This window comes from Pinus tabuliformis, chromosome X (assembly GCF_031772625.1).
Source record: "Pinus tabuliformis cultivar Carrire ecotype Pingquan chromosome X, CPIR1, whole genome shotgun sequence".
NCBI classification, from domain to species: Eukaryota; Viridiplantae; Streptophyta; class Pinopsida; order Pinales; family Pinaceae; genus Pinus; species Pinus tabuliformis.
In genome coordinates, this window is record NC_142308.1 from 400774298 (window position 1) to 400791732 (window position 17435).

Consider the following 17435-nt stretch of genomic DNA (forward strand, 5'->3'; position numbering starts at 1 on the left):
GGCTTAATTTCTTGGTTATGAGAATACAACTTTTCAATTCCAAATCTACCAACATAGGACATCTTCAAGATTTTGGTTCCCAAGTGCGAGCTTGCTTGAAAAGGAACAAAGGACCAATACCAAAATAAAACATTGGTAATCTTGTGAGCAACCTTTGAATGGTGTAAATGATTAATCTACAAATAATCAATGACAATTGGGATTAAAGAAGGACAATAATTCCTATCCATAAATCAAAATCAGGAAATCAAATATTCCCTTGGACAATAAATAAGAAAACAAAGCTACAATGCCTCCCCCCTCTAAGGAAGTAGTGGCGTCAGGAGGAATGAAGCAACTTCATGAATTTAAGAACCCTAATTCCAATAAGGAATTGGTACTTCATTCACATTGTAGAAATCCTAATTCAAAATTATAATTACTCCTTACAAAACTTTCTCCAAGGGAGTGGCATTATAGATTAAAAAGAATAAAGGGAAAAGGATGAGATTAAAGTTTAATTTTCATGAGCATAAAACTGAAATGTTCAATAAATATGTACCATCAATTCAAAATCACAATTAGTGCTTATGAAACCTTCTCCAAGAGGGGCATGAGAGATTAAAAGGAAGAAGGGAAAAAGGACGAGATTGAAGATTATTTTTCATAAACATAAAAAAATGAAATATCCATTAAAACATGTACCATTAAATCCAATGTGAACTATACAAATAAAATTTCTTGCAATTTCTATTGAATGATCTATAAATAAAAATGAAAATTTTTTCTTTAGCCAAAAAAAAAGTTATAAATACAACATTGAATAATACCTTGTTGAAAGTTGGCCTCCAATCATTAGCACCAAACACAAACTATACCACAATTTGTTCCTAAACCATTATATTTGCAATAAAAAAAAATTGTCGTTTCTAAATTAAAACTAATACAATTTATTGAGTAAAGAAAGGAAGCCAACTATACCTATACTCTTTACTTTTTTCTTTTTCATTTTTTAAACATTATGATTGGGCTTAGGGGTGGCAAGAGTGGGAGGGGTTCTTTGCCCTGAAGAACACGCTGAGATAAGTTATGCATTAGGACTAGGAATGACAACCGACAATAAAGCGAAACCGCTAGCCTTGTGGAAATGGTTGGACTAAGCAATATCCCTAGGAATAAAGAAAATTAAAGTGGTAGGGGACTCCCTATTAGTTATAAGGACGTTCACACCCACCAATGTTAATAAACACAACACAAAGTCCACTATCGTTGCAAGAATAGAATATTAGCTGGAAAAATTTGAAAAAATCGAGTTGTATAATATCCTTTGGCACCTCAACATGGCCGCTGACGAGCTGGCGAATCATGGTGTGACCTTGGGCAAAGGCAGGTGTGAGCTCAGTGGGAGGGACGCAGGTCACATATCCATCCCATAAGAGAATGTCAGTCAATGAATTTAATGCCCTCATCGTATTTGTTAATGGAGGGATGATGCAAGTTAACATGACTGGAAATCAAGATAGATGGGGAGAAGAACACGAGCTTTTAATGCATGACGTCCTTTCAGATCCCAAGAACATCACCTCAGAAGGCATGCACAAGAAATTAACTAAACCCATGGACATAACAGATAATCTATCATCTTAGGAAGGAAGAATGACTATGTATTCCTCAGGCGAATTAATGGTGAAGTGATTGACATCATCTCGTTATTTGGTGAATTCGCTGCAAAGGTGGTTGGACAAATCCATTAGAAAATAGACATATTTAATGGCTCTGCAGATTGAGGATATCTAAGTGATCATGGCATGAGCTGAGGAGAATGAAGAGTAAGAAGGATTGGTGTATATAAGAATGCGCATACTGCCCCTAAATCATATGTCATGGCAAGTTTGGAGTGTCGGTATGACAGTAGTGTTGGTTGGAAGGACATTGTCATGAAGTCAAAGAAGACACATGATATGCACTTCCTTGAGGAGGACTTAACTCGTTGGAAGAGGGCCATAGAGTTTTTGTTTAAATTGTTGATGGGTATGCTGGATCTCATAACGCACCGTGTTGAATCGCTAAAAAAGGATTGTGCAGTGAATGTTGAGTGCATCAACATGAATTTTGGAAGTGTGGAGGCATTGTTGGAAAGGAAGATAGTGAAAATGGAGACTGACCTATCGATCTCCAACTCAACACTGATCAACGATAGCATTTTCAGCGAGGTGAAGGAAATTATTGTAGGGTTTCCTGAGGAGGTTGTAGCTCAACTACAAAAAAGTGAAGGAGAAGGGGATGTAGGAGCAGAGCCAAGCAGCCAAGGCAAGGAGGATCACGAGGAAGTGGGGAAGTCCAACTTTGTATAATGGTTGTTCATGCACTGTTGCTACATTTTGATTCTGGGTCGTTTTTTTCTTCTTCGGGTTTATGGGAAATTTTAGTGTTTTGTTATAGTTCTTAAGGCGTGTAGGAGGAAGACAATAGTATTATGGATGTATCCGAACTTGGAAATAGATTCTCAATTTGATGCAAGTTTAGATGTGATATTGTAAAAATGGTTATGGTCGTGTAATCCTAGATTTTGAAAATAAAAGTACCCGTTCTATTAAAAAAAAACATCATGATTGGGCATATCCCCTCTAATACTATGTAAAATAGGCTAACTATGTTGAAAACACACCACATAACATGATGTTTAATATCTATAAAATGTTATATTAAACATAACAAAAAAAAGTATCAATTGGGGTTATCCCAAGTGGTTGTGAGGAAGGAATGTAATCCTCCCCACCCAAGTTCAATTCCCCCAAGTTAAATTATGGATGCTGGCAATATTGACACTATACACATATTCCTCATATAGAATATACAACATTGTACTTGTGAAATTTTTTATAAGTATTAATATAATAACTTCCTAATAAAAAAATTAATGATAAAACACCATATCCTATACTCTAACATAACCTCATCACAATAATATTGAATAGTATAACACCTGTTTTGTATAACATTCACTTGTAATAATGTATAATTTCACAATAAAATTAAAAAATGGGTATGGGATTCTGTATTGTAATTAAAGATTTAGGCATTGTCTTAACATGTTATGTTTTGGAGTTTATGGCCAGAATTTGATGATTTAGTTTTGGCCAAATCCTATTTTTTGTTGTTTAAAATAGATTTTTGATTGCATATATGGGTTCAACACCTTGAAAAACCCCCCAGGGCTCTCAAATTGTGGAGAGTTTATAACTCAAACTTGTGATTCCAAGAAATTTCTACCGGATTCTAAACATATTAGACCTGAAAATGCACTGGAAAACCTTACAAAATGTAGAACAAAACGGCTACAACGAATATTTATGTCTATGAATTCTCTATTGTTATAGACAATATTTTAAATATTTTTTTTTTTTCCAGAAATAAAGTATTTTCTATTAAAAAATATAAAGTTTGGGGTTTAATAATTTGAAAAGGGAAATCTAAAGACATTGAAGGTTACCTAATTGAAATCTTGAAAATTGGAGTGCTTATCCTCATCCTTCATATACAAAATTTCTACAATTTAGCAGTTTTATATACAAATATATAAAGTTTGGGGTTAAATTGACCCAAAAGGGAAATCTAAAAACATTGAAGTCTACCAAATTGAAATCTTGAAAATTGGAGTTCCTATCCTCATCCTACATATACACAAACTCTTTAATTTAGCCCTAAATCTAGGAGGATAAAAGTAATCCCTCTAGTTATAAGACCATTATGATTAGTCCCATCTTAACCAATATCTATGAGTAATTTGGAAGCCTCATTGTTCATATCTTTAAAGTAAGGACAAAACTAATCCCTCTAGCTATAGGACCATTATGATTAGCCTCACCTTAGCCAATATTTATTGAGCTAATTTGGTGATCCAAATCGGATCCATAAACGACTGTCATAGAACCATAACTGTATCGGGACGAAACAAATCCTTGAAGAATCCAAAACAGCAATCGAAAACACCCTGAACCAATGGCCATGGTAGTCGGTGCAGAACGATGAGGACCTCGGTCAAAGCGTGCTGACCGAGGCCCATGGAGACTGCGTAGGAGGTTGATGTAGCCCCTGGGAGCCCCGGAATGGGAAAAGGAGCTGATTTTAGAATGCGCGATTAGCGAACAGGGCTGAAATGGTAGAGCCTTAAGCACTCGGTCACGTTGGGAGCCAGAGGACCGTGGGTGGAGAAACGAAAAGTGCCATTGTACTAAGGTGGGGCCCACAACTTGGAAACCGGTGGTTTGATCGAGGCGCCCTTGAACGGTAAGCGGTTTTGGAGAAAACGGAGTGATCACACTCAACAATCGACGCGTGGAAACGGAGGTGTGTTGAGCTAATATATGGTCCTAAATTAACACAATTATTTCTTATCAATCCGGGTTGTTTATGCTTTGAGGCAAGTTCACTATATGTGAAGATCAGATATAACCAAACCTTGAAAGATAAGTTATTCAAAAGCTAAAAGTAATACATCTTATAACTCTAATTCAATCAGCTTAAAAAGAGAAAAACATTGAAAGGGTTCTTGACCTCAAGAAGTCCACCTTCACCTCAATTATCACTTAATGAATCAGAGATTGAAACCAAAAGCTCAAGATGGATAAATTATAAATGAAAGAAGCTCTTAACTTAAGAGACACATAAGATATTCCATCATAATTCATTCATCTCAATATCTAAATCTAAATGGAAATAAAACTGCTTGCATGTAAACAAAAGAAACTAGTTTTGATTCATCATTTTAGCAGAAGGGATGCCCAACTTGAACACTTGTTTTTCCAACTCAATAAAGTGATGAAAAAGCTATTAACAAATGAAATCAATCATTATGCATAAACCATAAAGCAAACTGAAATAAAGCTTTGAAAAACTAGTGCTACAATCAACCAAATTACAAGGAAATAAAACTAGTTTAACAAGGAAGTGTACTTAGCTTGGAGTGGGGGCCCTCCACCCTTGCCTTGCACACTTTGAGAGGTGATATCAGAAGCTTAGATCAGTCACACATCCATAGCATTGCACAGCAAAATAATAATAACACAAGTCTTCAAATTAACTTCTCAATCCAAAGATGTCACAACATAAAAGTATATCACAAAATCAATACATAAGCCATCAAAGTTTTGGCTTTAAATAAGAAGTCTCATGAACAAACTGATCTATATTCACTCAAAAAAACCCATCTACTCTCATCCACCTATCCAAGTCGAATTCATTATCCCTATCCCAAGAAAGATGACCATTCCTATGAAATCTCAAAACTGCCCTATTTCTATGGGATTCCTACATGACTAGTCATAGTTGACTAGCACCAAATGGGCCTAATAAAGCTTGTTCTGTTCGAACTAAGCATTGCTGGCTTAGTCCTAGTTCCCAAGCTGTCCATCCATGCATTCCATTTGTGCCCAAGTGTCCTGCAACCATATCAACCATAAAGCTATTACGGGAATTTCTGAATCTGCCAATTTTGCACTAAAAACCAAATTTTCATAAAAACTTTAGAAATTGAAAAATTAAAGTTAAATACCTGAATGGATATCAAATATACATCAAAATGGGATAAATGAAGGGAAAATGGATGGAAAATAGATGGATAAGTAAGTTTCTTTGAGCAAAAATAAGACCAAAACTAAGGCTCAACATCTCTCCCTTGCTTATCATCAAGCATGTCCCCATGCTTGCTTGCTCCTCTTTGACCTTCGCCTTTCTGCAGTAGATGCTGTACCTGTGGATGCTTCCTGTTGTGCTGCCCTTGCCAAACAATCCAAACCTGTATCATGTCTCTCCCTAAACAAAGCTGCTTTGACCTTTTGTTTTTCATATTTTCCCTGCCACATGTTCTTTTCCTTTAGCCATTTAAATGCTTGCTTAGAAAGTAGATCATTTTTCCTTTTCAGCCTCCCCAATTCTTCATTCAGTTTCTCATTTGCCTTGACCAATTTAGCATTATCTTTCTTATTTGCCTTGTTTTCTTCTTTTAATTGCTTCTCTAAGATTTTGCTAATTTCCAATTGGTCAGTTAAATCTCTGATTCTTCCTAAATTAAGTTCTCTCTCAAAATCTTGTGTTGTTTTCATTAGTGATGCTGCTGCTGCATCATCATAGGAAGAATCCTTCTCAAATGCCTCTTGTGCAAGATCATTTTCTTCTTGCTGTCTTGGGGAATATGTTTCTACTTCCTTCTCTAAATCAATGGGACTCTTATTCCTAAATCGCCTAGGAATAGACATAACAGATGTTTCATTTTCTTGCATGGCCATGCTGTTCTGTTGTTTGGCTCTTGTTCTAGGATACAAGGGTGAGTTCATCAATCCTCTGTTTTCCTGCTCTGTTTTATCCTGTACCTCATGAACCTGTTCAATGAATTGATTTTTAGACATGGATTCTCACCACACTATGCCCTGTGATCTCACCTGATACTCAACTAGGATTTTGATTAATCCTTGGTGGTATATCTGTCCTACTTTAGGCCTGTTTTCATGTTTGACTATTTCAATCATTCTCAAAAGGCTCCTATATAGGAAATAAGGCAAGTTAATTCTATCCTCCCCTTTTATATGCTGCAGAAGTCTGACATGATACAAGTGAGCCACGCTATACCCCCTATCACAGGTCAAAAACTTTTGGATAACCAAAACCAACTCACCCCATGGTTCATTAAACCATTCTCTGGGTATCCCTTTTGTTCTGTCAAATGTCCCTTTCCGGTTCTTCTCAAGAAAGAAAGTCCAGGCTTTCTCCTTGAAGTGCAGGCCTTTGTAATACTTCTCACCTATCATGGGCAGATCTAAGGCTTGGGAAAGATATTCCTGGGTTACAGGAATAATGACATCTCCCACCCGTGTCTGGTCTTGATTGAAATTGTTTATAAAATCCCTGGTTATTTGTTCAGAGTGGCCATCAAATTTTTGTAGGAAACTTATCATCCCTGCTTGATAAAGTTTTTCTATAGTTTCCTTCCCCCAATTCTCTATTTGGAATTTTGGTTCTACTCTGATTGACATTGCTTCTGTAAACCAATGAATGAAGTCCTCTGCTGTTACTAATTTCATTTTGAAAGAAAGATATAATTATTTGTTTGATTTTGAAATGAAATTTTTGAAGGCAAAGAACCTTACCTTCTTTTTTCAATCAACTCAATACACCTCTGTTTGACTCTGCCCTCAGCAACAGCACTGTTTTAATCCCTGTTCAATGCAAACAAATGCCTATATACTCTGTCAATATGCTGCTCTCTGTTTTTGAAAACAAAAATACACATGCAAACAATGTTTATACATGCTGCTTGCCTTATTTTGTTTACCAAAATTCAAATGATTGATTACTGTGTATGTTTAACCAGGAAAACTGTGTTGTGCACATACATTTGGCTCTCGGCCTAACCCAATATATATTTTTTAAAGAACTTTTGACTGAAAAATTTTGACTGTGTGATGTGCCAAAATTATGCACACAACCTCAATTACCAAATCAAATACCAAACTACACTCAGTTGCAACAGAACTATGAGCACGAAGTCACTTAGCCTTAGCATGGTAAATAGAGGACTATTCACATACGCTCAGCCTCTAAACACAAATGAACACGACTCATTATAGCACTTGGAAATTGAAATCATGCTTTGCGGCCTCATAAAAACAATTTGCAAATACTCCTGGCCATAAAAATTTGCAAAACACAACCCTTGGCCCATCAAAATTTTACAACAACTGCTCTCGGTTGTCCCATAAAAACTCTCGGCCTCAAAACAAAAACAAATAATAGCGTATTCAAATGAATTTTTAAATGGCTTCGACATGCAATCCTTCAATCAGAAATAGCATTATGCATTCAATTCTTAAAGCATATCAATCCCCTGTTTTGGTGTAAATGAAAACAACAATGCGCATCAAGGTTATGGATGCATGTTGTTTTGACTGTTTGTTTTTAAATCAGCGCACAACTATATGACAATACAAATGCAGTGCGCATTCTACAGCGCTTCTTACTAACATTCACCGCCATTCAACATATAATAACACTGCACTGTGTGTTTCCTTAGTTCATGGGCTACATTATTGACACGGCACAGCATACAACTCCACATACATTGCCAAAATCTACGTGTTGACCATGCAAACCCTTCGCATTTAAGTGAAACCTGATCCACTAAGGATTCATACCAACATTTATGCAGCAAATCACCGAGTTGGGGCTACGATTTTGGCTTACCTTAGATCACCGAGCACCTGGAGGGATATCGGCGCTCCAAATCTTGGTTTAACCGTTTCAATTTGACTGGTGGCAAGACAAACAATCGTTATCATAAATGACTGGGAGTCTAACTTCGATTCACTGTGCCGAGCTTTAAAACAACCAACACCTTACCTTATTGAATCCCTGAAAATCCGTTATTTCAAACGTCAAACTCGGAACAATTTGCCTCTTTAAATTCTCCCGACTCAATTCGCTTCTCTTTTCACTGGGCGGCAGCTTCAAACACCCTTTTCTGAGCTTATGCAGCGATGAGGATCATGGTTTAACACGACACAGGGTTATTGTTTGAACTGCTCATGAGCTCGGTCAGTGTTCATGACCGTTTCAGGCTGTACCGAAATGTATATTCATTGGTGTTTGAAAAGTCATGGCTTACATGGCCGTCCTATTGACCAGTCGCCCGACTGTGTCATGAGGATGCCAAGTCGTGGCTTGGTACGCATTATCCCTGTGCAACGTATCAACCAATGGGTAAACAAATCGCCATGCCACCGTGTTAAGTGCTGGCCGGTTATCGTATGGGATTACTTATTTGATTCATTGCAATGGTTTATCATCATACCCACCACCATATGCTTCCATTACCATGTATTCACTGCTCGCTGTGTAATGATATGTTATACAATGATGTTTGAACACCATTTCCCACCGTAATGTTCTATTGTTTGTTCATTCACAGCCGTCCACCATATTTCATTAACATCGATGCATGAACCTTTGCTTGTGACTATGTTATATGCCATACCTTATACCATATGTATGAACCATATGCGCGTTTAGCAACACATATATATACCTTTTACCATATACCATATGCGCGTTTGATAATAGAAATGAATATAGCGCATTCACTCATTTTGTCAACCTATGGTATATATATTGTTTGATATTTCCATATAGCGCATAAGTTTTGTTTTTTTTTTTTTTTTGACTTTATATAACATAGTTTTATAATTTTAAAATGACCATTGGGGTCATGTTTAAAATTATTACCATTACTAATGCTCTGAGTTGCCTGAATTTGTATGTGCAGGTTGAAAGTTGTCCTAGTTTGGCCTTTTTAAGCTTGCAAAGAAAAATACTTAGGGGTAGTAGGGTTAGTGAAAAGAGGGAATATGTATGGAAATGAAAGGGAATAGGGTTATAATGTATAAGGGTTATAGGAATATAGGATGTAAATGATAATGAATATCCCCAGGTACTAATTTCAACTTAACAAAAACTAAAAATTTCTAAGAAAAATTTGAATTTTTAAAGCACAAAATGACCACATATACTCCCCTGGATGATGGCTGTACAAGTAGGATGAATTGATCAGATGTTGTAGATGGATTCAAATGTAGACTTTATTGCTGCTCCTTGTTCTTCAGGTTCTAATCTTGAATTGATAATCAGGTCCCTCTGTAATGATTCATTGTTTCAGGTCCCTTTTTCTGCTTACAAAAGATGCACATGTTGTGTTGACATTGGCAGGTCTTTCAGGTCCCTTGGCAAGGATTTGGTATATCAGGTCCTTCTATTGACAATACATGTCTTGTTTCCAGCTAAAGAGCTGATGGTTGCAACTTCAGCTGTCCACTTAAAGAGCAAATGCAAGTCTCCCCCCTTGTTGAAGGGATGACTTGTCCTCAAGTCATTGGTTGGTGGAGTGTACCTGCAGTAAAGATATCAGAGAACAGTAGAACAAGTAGAAAGAATTCATAGAGTCCAAGTTGCCCTGGTTTTCCCCTATGAATTCGTGCTTGCAATGTGCCAGTTACCTGGTTTTCACTTGCAAACAATTTGTTTATTTTGATGTTTTTTTTTCTTTTTTCGTTTTTTTTATTTTTTATTCAACCAGTAGACTGGAAGATGGCTCATCCTGTGCCATGAGTTCCAGTTCTGTGTCTTCGATCAGTTCTTTCATAAATGCTTCTTTACTGATAGGCCTATTGTAAACTTTGAGCCTATGTCCATTCACTATAAAAGAGGTGGAATCCTGGTCGATGGTCTTAATCCTTACTGCTCCATTGTCAAAGATTTCGTCAATTTCATATGGCCCTAGCCAGTGTGTTGTGAACTTTGCTTTGAAATCTTTGAATTTGGAGTCGAAAAGCAATGCCTAGTCTCCCTTGTGAAATGTCTTTGTTTTGATGTATCTGTCGTGCCACTTCATTCTTTGTTGTTGCACTAATGTAGTATGTTCCATAGCTTGCTGACGATGCTCATCTAATTGATTCAGTTCCATGATCCGCTGCTGTTGTGCTTCTGTCAAGTCGAGTCCTAGTTCAGCTGCTAGTCTGTATGTATGTATCTGAAACTCTATAGGTAGTAGAGCCTCCTTCCCATATACTAACTGGTATGGACTGAAACCAGTTGTTGTTTTCCAAGTGATCCTATAGGCCCAGAGTGCGTCTTTTAATTTTTCAGACCAGTCTTTTCTATTCATCTGTACTGTTTTTGTCATAATATTTTCCAGGACTTTATTTGTTGATTCGACTTGACCATTTGCTTGTGGATGATATGGTGTTGATTTCCTGTGCTTGATCTTGTATTTCTCTGTTAGATCTCGTACCAGCTTTGATGTAAACTGTGTTCCTTGATCTGTTACAATTTGTCTAGGTACTCCATATCTGACAAAGATTTCTTCAAAAAGAAAGGTGACCACTATATCTTATGTTGCTCTGTTAACTGCTTTTGCTTCTGCCCATTTGGTTACATAGTCTGTACATACTAAGATGTACCTCTTCCCATTTGATGGTGGATTGATAGGTCCAACAAAGTCAAGTGCCCACTGCTCAAATGGTTCTATGAGAACCTGTGGCTTTAGTGGCATTTCATTTGATGTTATTGGTCGTCCTGTTCTCTGGCAGCTATCACATTGCTTGACATACTTCTTAGAGTCTCTGAAGATGGATGGCCAGTAATAGCCTAGTTGCAGCACTTTATATGCTGTTCGTTTATCTGCAAAATGGCCACCACAGGGTTCATCATGACATGCTCTTAAAATGTCTAATATTTCATCTTCCCGTACACATTTTCTAATTATTAAGTCTGAACCAGTATAAAATAAATCACCATTGACCCATGTATATCTAGAGCTTGCTCTAACAATTTTGTGTTTTTGCTTTTTAGTGAATTGAGCTGGAAACCTTCCAGATGATAAATAGTTTGCAATATCTGCAAACCATGGTGTTTTGACTGTGATGGCAAACAGATGTTGATCAGGAAAGTTATCTACAACTGGATTTGGATAAGAGGGTGAGTGTATGTGGGACAGAAAGTCAACCACTTGATTTTCTTTTCCTGGCCGATCTTGTATTGTGATATTAAATTCCTGCAGTAACAGTAACCATCTTGTTATTCGTCCATTGGTGATGGGTTTATTCATCAAGTATTTGATTGCTGAATGATCAGTATGAATGAAAACTTGATACCCTGTTATATAGTGCCAGAATTTATTTACTGCATGTATAACAGCTAACATTTCTCTTTCTGTGACTGTATAGTTCATTTCTACAGGTGTTAGATTTTTGCTTATGAAGTATATTGCATAAGTGAACAAGTTCTCTTTCTGTCCAAGAGAGGCACCTATCGCGGTATCAGATGCATCAGTTGAGATATGGAATGGTAAAGACCAGTTTGGTCCACGAAGAATTGGGGCAACTGACAATTTCTCTTTCAGAATTTGAAATGCATTTTGACAATCATTTGTCCAGTGAAATTCAATGTCTTTTGCTAATAATTTGAACAGAGGTTGGGCTATTTTACTAAAGTTTTCAATAAATCGTCTATAGTAGCCTGCATAGCCTAAGAAACTTCTAACCTCTTTCTGTGTTGTAGGAGGCATTAAGTTTACTAAGACTTGGATCTTGGCTGGATCCACCTTTATTCCTGAAGCAGAAATGTGGTGTCCCAGAACTATTCCTTCTGTCAACATCATATAGCATTTCTCATTGCTTAATGACAAATTTGTTTCAATGCATCGTTTCAAAACTTTCTCAAGGTTGTTTAAACAATCATTGTATGTGTTTCCGTAAACAGTGAAGTCATCCATATAGACCTCTACACATTCATGAATTAGATCAGCAAATATTGCAAGTACTGCTCGTTGGAAAGTTGCAGGTGCATTGCATAGACCAAATGGCAAAACATTATATGCATAGGTTCCCCATGGGCAGGTAAATGTTGTCTTGTCTTGGTCTTCTTCTGCTATTCTGATCTGGTTGTATCCGCTAAACCCATCTAAGAAGGAGAAAAATTTCTTTCCAGCTAGTGAGTCTAATACTTGGTCAATGAAAGGTAGAGGAAAATGATCTTTGAGTGTAGCTTTGTTTAATTCCCTGTAGTCCACACATACCCTCCACTTTCCATTTTTCTTTGGCACAATAACTAGTGGAGAAACCCATTGACTATCTAAAATAGGATAAATGAATCCAACTTCTAACAATTTTTGCAGTTCTTCTTTCACTATTTCCTTCATCATAGGATTCATTCGTCTTTGAGGTTGTCTTACAGGTTTAAGTGATCATCTGTATAGATGTGGTGGAGACATGTGCTTGGATGAATTCCTTGCATATCAATATAATCCCAGGCAAAAGCTTTTGAATATTTCTGTAATAGTGCAATTACTTCTTGCTCTTGTGCTGGTTGCAATTCATTTCCAATGTTTAGATATTTTCCAAGATGAACCTCAATTGTTTTGATTGTTGGCTTGGAGACTGTGTTTACAGGAAAGATGTCTATAAAAGAATTCTGCAAAGTTTGAACAGTACAAGTTTCCTGAAAACATTGATTCAGAAGGTTACTTGCAGCTTCATATTGAGCTTTCCTAAGCTGCTCTGAAATACTTGGTTCTGAAATGAAAAGATCCATTAAGTCCTCATTCCCTTCTTCTTCTCTAAAATCAAAGAATTGATTTATACTTAAAACTGATTTTGTTTGTTTTTTTTCTTGAGTTTCAAGTATTGATTCTAAAGAAGTGGATTGTGCAGGTGAATAAAGAGTGATATGTTTCCTTTCATCTCCATGTGAAATAATCATGCTTCTAGATCTGCATCCCATGAAGGCATCAGCAATAGCTAACCATGGTCTGCCTAAGATTAGAGGATGTCCTCCCAAGTTTGTTTTTGGTTGCAAGATCAGGAAGTCAACAGGATACTCCCATGAATCCAAGGAGACTATGATATCTTCTAATATTCCTTCAGGAACAACTTTAGATCTATCTGCTAGTTCCAAGATTGTAGAAGTTGATCTAATGTTGTTTAATTGCAAAGTTTTCATTGTCTCCATTGTCATTACGTTTATAGCTGCTCCCAAGTCTATTAATGTATTTGGTACTGAGAAATTATTTATTGATATGGTAACCATTGGGATACCAGGATCAATATATTTTTCTACTATGGTTTGTGTAGACATGAGGCTTGCTAATTTACCAATGACTTGGATTGTTGTAGGATCCTTTTTCTTTTTCTCTGATTTCTGAATGCACAATTCCTTTATTGTTTTAGCATATATTGGTATTTCCTTAATTGCCTTCAACAAAGGAATTTTTACATAAGCATTTTTTAACTCATCTAAGATATCAAATTCAGGAAGGATTATTTTGTTTTGTTGTTCCACTAATCTTTCAGGATAAGGTGGTGTTTGTGTTGTAACATTTGTTCCTTTCTGATTTTGTATCTCAGTTTGTGATGTTTCAGATGATTCTCCTTGTTCAGTTGGTTCTTCTATAATTGGAGGAGAATCCTTTTTAAGCACTTTTCCAGACCTTAGATGGACATCATCAAGAGGAAGGATCGAATATGTAGGAAAACATGCTGCTTCCTCCACAGTGTATGCAGATTTGTCCATCTTATTATTTGGATTGGCCATCGGTTGGGCTGGTAGTTGAGTTGGTCTGGGTTGATTTGTAGGTAACTGTAATTGTTGTGGTTGGGTCAACAACGATGGTGGATTCTGCTGTGGAAATGGGATGGATGGCGGATATACAGAATGTTGTTGTTGAAAGGGTATGGATTGCGGATATTGTGGATATGCAAATGGTTGTTGGTATTGTTGCTGGTATTGTTGTTGATACTGTTGAGGCTGCTGGTTGCCATAACCATATCCTCTCCAACCTTGTGCAGGTTGTTGTGAATATTGTTGTGGAGGCCAAGCTTGCCATGGCATTGGAGGGGTCCAAGGATTATAAGGTGGATAGGCATAATTTTGTTGAGGGAATTGTGGCTGATTTGGTTGAGGTATCCTGGGTTGCCATGGTCTTTGTGGTGCAACATAATAGAAACCTTCTGTCCCTGGCACTTCTTCCATTGAGTTCATTTGTAATTCTTTCAATGTTACACAATTCTCTGTGGAATGATTGCCTGTACAAAGACCACAAACCTGAATACTATCCAAAGGACATTCTCTCAAAGGATGTTTCTTTTTACATTTGGAACAAAAGATTGCTAAAGCTTGTTCTTGTTCTTCTTTCTTCTTGTTTGCCTTTAGCACATCCACTTGTGTCCCTAATGTACTCAAGAGGTCTGTTTTGAAATTTTCCAATAGACTTCCTATTTCAGCTCTTGTTATCCCTCCTGCAGCTAACTTTGCTGCTTTGGAACTCACTTCCCTTCTTCCGGTTTTTGATCTTCCTCTAGAATATTTCTGACATAACTCGACAATTTCATCGAATGGAAGGTTTGAAATATCTCCTTTACCCATCACATTCAAAATGTCAAGGTATTCATCCCTTACACCTTTGAGGAAGATTGTGCGAATAGTTTCTTGATTTAGAGAATGTTGTTTAGATTTCTGAAGATTATATGCAAATCTTTCCAAATATTCTTCCAAGCTTTCATCTTCTTGTTGTGTCATTCTAAAAACATCTTCCTTTGAATCTCTAGATCTACAATAAGCTTGATATTTCTTAAGGAAGACAGTTCGCATATCATCCCAAGAGGCTATTGTTTGTTCTCCTAAACCCATAAACCATTTTAAAGCTGCTGCTTTTAATGTTGCAGGGAAAAGACGAAGTTTATGAATGTCATCAGTATATCCGTATGTTCTACATAGGATATCAAATTCAAAAATAAATGCATCAGGATCTTCTGTAGACATTCCATAAAAGTTTGGCAATACAGAAGGTGGAATATTTTTCATTTTTACTTCTTCTCCTAATATTGCACTTGTATCTACTATTGGAAAACCAAAAGTAGTTTCTTGATCAATTCCATCTTCTTGTCTTTTCCGATCGTTTTCTAGCTTCCTATCATTTTCTTGTTTTGCCTCTTCCTCTCTCTTTCTTCTCCATTCTCTTTGTTGTCTTTCATATTCAGCTCTTTGTTGTTCAGGATTAAGATGAACGGATCCATGTCCCTCTTCTGCCATTGTTTGATTTATTTCAATTTCAAGTTGTTGGAAGATAGGAGGATTTATGGATGGAAAGACAGGTTGTTTTCCTTTTTCTTTTTGTTTTCCGGAAGTGGAGAATTGTTTTTGTTTTGCTTCCCAAGCTAACAAAGTTTGCCTTTCAATTAAAGTTAATCTTTGGCCAGTTCTTTGTTTTTCTACCAACTCCTCAATTATTGGATTACCAGTAACTGGAGTGTGTGATGATCCTATTTCTACTTGTGGGGGGTTTTTGATAAATCTACCTTGAGGATCTCTATATCTAGGCATAAAGAAACATAACTTAAAAATGGAATGTAACTAATGTTTTTGTGGTTTTTGAATTTTATCTTTCTATTGACTATGCCGATATTTGCCTCCCCGGCAACGGCGCCAAAATGTTGAGCTAATTTATGGTCCTAAATTAACACAATTATTTCTTATCAATCCGGGTTGTTTATTTTTTGAGGCAAGTTCACTATATGTGAAGATCAGATATAACCAAACCTTGAAAGATAAGTTATTCAAAAGCTAAAAGTAATACATCTTATAACTCTAATTCAATCAGCTTAAAAAGAGAAAAACATTGAAAGGGTTCTTGACCTCAAGAAGTCCACCTTCACCTCAATTATCACTTAATGAATCAGAGATTGAAACCAAAAGCTCAAGATGGATAAATTATAAATGAAAGAAGCTCTTAACTTAAGAGACACATAAGATATTCCATCATAATTCATTCATCTCAATATCTAAATCTAAATGAAAATAAAACTGCTTGCATGTAAACAAAAGAAACTAGTTTTGATTCATCATTTTAGCAGAAGGGATGCCCAACTTGAACACCTATTTTTCCAACTCAATAAAGTGATGAACAAGCTATTAACAAATGAAATCAATCATTATGCATAAACCATAAAGCAAACTGAAATAAAGCTTTGAAAAACTAGTGCTACAATCGACCAAATTACAAGGAAATAAAACTAGTTTAACAAGGAAGTGTAATTAGCTTGGAGTGGGGGCCCTCCACCCTTGCCTTGCACACTTTGAGAGGTGATATAAGAAGCTTAGATCAGTCACACATCCATAGCATTGCACAGCAAAATAATAATAACACAAGTCTTCAAATTAACTTCTCAATCCAAAAATGTCACAACATAAAAGTATATCACAAAATCAATACATAAGCCATCAAAGTTTTGGCTTTAAATAATAAGTCTCATGAACAAACTGATCTATATTCACTCAAACAAACCCATCTACTCTCATCCACCTATCCAAGTCGAATTCATTATCCCTATCCCAAGAAAGATGACCATTCCTATGAAATCTCAAAACTGCCCTATTTCTATGGGATTCCTGCATGACTAGTCATAGTTGACTAGCACCAAATGGGCCTAATAAAGCTTGTTCTGTTCGAACTAAGCATTGCTGGCTTAGTCCTAGTTCCCAAGCTGTCCATCCATGCATTCCATTCGTGCCCAAGTGTCCTGCAACCATATCAACCATAAAGCTATTACGGGAATTTCTGAATATGCCAATTTTGCACTAAAAACCAAATTTTCATAAAAACTTTAGAAATTGAAAAATTAAAATTAAATACCTGAATGGATATCAAATATACATCAAAATGGGATAAATGAAGGGAAAATGGATGGAAAATAGATGGATAAGTAAGTTTCTTTGAGCAAAAATAAGACCAAAACTAAGGCTCAACAAGGTGAGAGAAAAAACCGTCGTGATCGCATGTTATCGGTCGAGCAAGTCAACCGCACTTGGCGTGCTTATGACATTGGATCTGGAGGAGCACAGATCAGATGAATAAG